Source organism: Mandrillus leucophaeus, unplaced genomic scaffold (genome assembly GCF_000951045.1).
Source record: "Mandrillus leucophaeus isolate KB7577 unplaced genomic scaffold, Mleu.le_1.0 Scaffold129, whole genome shotgun sequence".
In the NCBI taxonomy this organism is placed as follows: Eukaryota; Metazoa; Chordata; class Mammalia; order Primates; family Cercopithecidae; genus Mandrillus; species Mandrillus leucophaeus.
Window position 1 is genome coordinate 964,112 of NW_012101243.1, and position 4,103 is coordinate 968,214.

The 4,103-nt window shown below is 41.6% G+C and overlaps 1 protein-coding gene across 2 annotated transcripts in view; it reads right to left on the reverse strand.

The window, feature by feature from the left end:
* Window positions 1–4,103, reverse strand: part of PHF20 (PHD finger protein 20) — a 228,733-nt gene that overhangs the window by 7,367 nt on the left and 217,263 nt on the right. The gene's annotated exons all lie outside the window — the stretch shown is intronic.

Sequence of the window (4,103 nt, forward strand, 5' to 3'; positions counted from 1 at the left end):
GTCCTGCTACATTTCTTGGTTCCCTGACTGGGAAGCGAGGTGAACGGTGGATGGTCAAAGCAGCTCTTTAGGCGGCTTAAGCCTGCCCTGTGGAATATCCCTGCGGGGGACTCCGACAAGCCTGAGCGACGCCCATCCTGAGCCGATCCTGAGAGCGCTCCCGGGTAGGCATTTGCCCCGGTGGGACGCCTCGCCAGAGCAGTGTGTGGCAGGCCCCCGTGGAGGATCAATGCAGTGGCTGAACACCAGGAAGGAATGGGCACTTGGAGTCTGGACATCTAAAACTTGGTAAGACTAGTCTTTGAAACTTGCCCGCTCCGTTTGAGTGGAAGCGTGGCCTGATCACCCACGGCGTGCCTTTATTGGCACTTTGGTTTTGGTTTTGACTTGGTTTGAATTGCTTGACAGGATTGGTCTTGGGAACTTGCCTACTCCATTTGCGCGGAAGCGTGGCCTGATCACCCACGGTGTGCCTGTACCGGCACTTTGGTTTTTGTTTTTGACTTGACTTGGATTGCTTGATATTTTGGTTTTCGTTTTGACCTGGCTTGGATTTCTGGATACTCTGATTTTGGTTTTGATTTTGGTTTGGTGTAAACTACAAAAGTGTGTGTGTGCCCTTTTTACCCGTTCTTTGTTTTGTGGTGTGCGTGTGGTGTGGGCGTGATGTTTTGTCTAGAGGAAACACGGGAGAGGCACAAAGTAAGCCCACCCCACTAGGAACTATGTTGAAAATTTTCAAAAAAAGGATTTAAGGGAGACTATGGACTACTATGACACCAGGAAAATTTAAAACTTTGTGTAATATAAGACTGGCCAGCATTAGAGGTAGGTTGGCCATTAGAAGGAAGCGTGGACAGGTCCCTTGTTTCAAAGGTATGGCACAAGGTAACCTGTAAGCCAGGAAACCCAGACCAGCTTGTTTTAGATCACCCGCCCCCAACACACGGTGGTTCAGAGAACAGCAGCATAAGCGGCTGGCAGAGGCAAAGAGAGAGAGAGGAAGAGACGGAGAGGAAGAGACAGACAGGGAGTCAAGGGGAGAGAGAGAGAGAGAGAACGACAGAAGCAGAGAGAGAGAGGAAGAGATAGAGGCAAAAGGAAAATCAAAGAGAGAGAGAGACAAAGTCAAAGAGAGAAAGAAAGAGATATACCAGTAGTTAAGAAAAAAAAAATAAGTGTACCCTATTCCTTTAAAAGCCATTATACCAATTCTAATTTGGACAAAACAAGGTCTTATTAATAGCAAAGGATAATTAAAATCCCAAACTTACAAGGTTTTCAACAAAAGTAAAGTTTGCTAAAAGTTAACAGTGTAACATGTATTACAGTAATTCTATTCTTGTGGCCTTAGACAGTCTAGTCCACAGACATAAAAAAAGGTTCGCGGCCGGGCGCGGTGGCTCAAGCCTGTAATCCCAGCACTTTTGGGAGGCTGAGGCGGGCGGATCACAAGGTCAGGAGATGGAGACCATCCTGGCGAACACGGTGAAACCCCGTCTCTACTTAAAAAAATACAAAAAAGTAGCCGGGCGAGGTGGCAGGTGCCTGTAGTCCCAGCTACTCGGGAGGCTGAGGCAGGAGAATGGCGTAAATCCGGGAGGCGGAGCTTGCAGTGAGCTGAGATCCGGCCACAGCACTCCAGCCCAGGCGACAGAGCGAGACTCTGTCTCATAAAAAAAAAGTTCGCTTTGGAAAAGAATGGTTATCATCTTCCAAAAAAAAAAAAAAGGGAAAAAAAGAGGGGGTGGAATTTATATAAAAAGAGTGTTGTATGGTAAATTCTTGTCCTGAAATAAATTAACTGGTTGTTTAAAGAAAGAAATGTTTGTAATAAGTCAGAAAGTTAAGGCATGTCAAAAAAATTGCCTGTAAAAGTCGTGAAAGAAAAAAAAGAAGGTTATAAAAAATCTGTGTTAAAAAAAGAATTTATGCAAAAAATGTTGTATAATTTAAAAGTAACTAGGCCTCCTGAATGTAAAACTATTGAAAAAGAAAACAGTTTATGTGCAAGGTGTATAAGAAAAGCAAAATATACGTTTGGTAAAAGGATTATAAGGAGGCATAAGAATGTACATTTTTACCTACAGTAAAAAGTTAAAAATTATTGTTTTGAAGGTTTAAGCAAGTTTTAAAATGTTAATTGTAAAGAACATTCTGTGTGTAAACATATTAGCTAAAGTTAAAGAAGTATCATCCAGTTTTTCTGTGAACTGGACATTAAAGCAAAAGCATAACAGGTTTTTCTTAAAGCACCAACCTGCTCTTCAGCAAAAATTATAAAAGGTTAAAAAGAGTCTATAAAATCTTACCTTATGGTCAAAACATTAAAAATTAAATAAATATATCTACAAGGTTTTATTAAAATTAGGTTTAACATTAATAACACACTAATATAAAGATAAAATTTAGCTTATCTTGTATAAAAATTATACAAGAAGCATTGTTAAAGGTAAAATCGTATTTGGCTTTCTTTGGTTTAAAAACTAATAAAAATAGGTGTTAAAGGAAATTTTTCAGTAAAAAGGCACTAAGGACTATAAAGTCTACTGCCAAGGTCCCCACACTTAAAACAAAAGGTCAATTTCTTAAAAATTATATACTTGGTTTATCTTCCACTTTCCTTTCTCGCAAAAAAAATAAAAAAATAAAAAATGAAAGTCTTTTAGCACATGTACCACCCCTAGAATTTCCAGTAAACCAGCACCAGCCTAAAGATCACGTTCTCATCGAAAGGTGGAAAGAAGAAAACCTCAAGCCAGCCTGGGAAGGACCCTACCTTGCGCTGCTAACCACCAAGACTGCTGTTCCTACAGCAAAAAAAGGACAGACTCATCACACCCCAGTCAAGAAAGCGCCACCCCCTCCAGAGTCGTGGGCCATAGTCCCAGGGGAAAACCCTACCAAACTAAAGCTAAGAAAAATTTAACTCTTTTATTAATCTATTCTATTACTCTTCCTTCTTTGCTCGTTCTATTGCTAACCATCTAGTTATTAATATAACCAAGTCAATTTTGCTTCAAACTATTGCATTTAATGCTTGCTTTGTTATACCCTGTGAGGACTTGCCAAGTCAAAGACAGCTTTCTACTTCAGAAAAGTACTTCTGTCCCTCCTGACTCTCCTTAGACTGGGCATTAGTAAACTAGGACCATTTAATCCGGGGAGATTTCGATAAAGACCCCAGTGCCAACCAGGAGTGTTGCCCCCTGATGTACAGCTTTCATGCCATAGTTGGTCCAACGTTCTGTGGACCATAAAGAGCAAGGATGGACTGCCCCAACTGGTTTTTGTAATTTCCCTAAAACCATACATTCATTTTACTAGAGGATCATAGAAGTTAAAGACTTAAACTTTAGCAATTAAGACAGGATACCAAAATGCAAATGCCTGGTTAAAATGGATCAAATATTCCATCTGCACATTAAACAAAAGCAATTGTTATGCTTGGGCACATGGCAGGCCAGAGGCCCAGATTGTCCCCCTTCCACTAAGGTGAAGACGACAAGCCCTGCTCCACTGAGGATACCTGACCTGACAAAACTCTTTACACCAGTCGACCAGGCGTAGGCTGCATGATAGCTCTTTTCCAAGATTCTACAGCCTGGAGTAATAAGTTATGCCAAGCTCTCTCTGCTATATCCCAAAGTCCCTGCGGGTCAGCCCCCGAGGGCCATCCAGCTTCCGTCTCCCAACACTAAGTTCACTTCGTGTCTCTCACGACAGGGAGGAAAGTTAGCATTCTTTGGAGACCTGAAAGGATGCAGTGAGCTTAAGAATTTTCAAGAGTTTATCAATCAGTCAGCCCTTGTTCATCCCTGAGCGGATGTGTGGTGGTAATGTGGTGGACCTTTACTGGGCACTCTGCTGAATAACTACAGTGGCTCTTGTGCTTTAGTCCAATTGGCTATCCCTTTCACCCTGGCATTTCATCAACCAGAAGGAAAAGTAATAATAAGACATCATAAAGTGAGAGAAGCCCCTTATGGGTCTTTCGACTCTCATGTCTATTTAGACGCAATTGGAATCCCACGAGGAATACCAGATCAATTTAAAGCTTGAAATCAAATAGCTGCAGGATTTGAGTCAGTATTTTAGTAGGT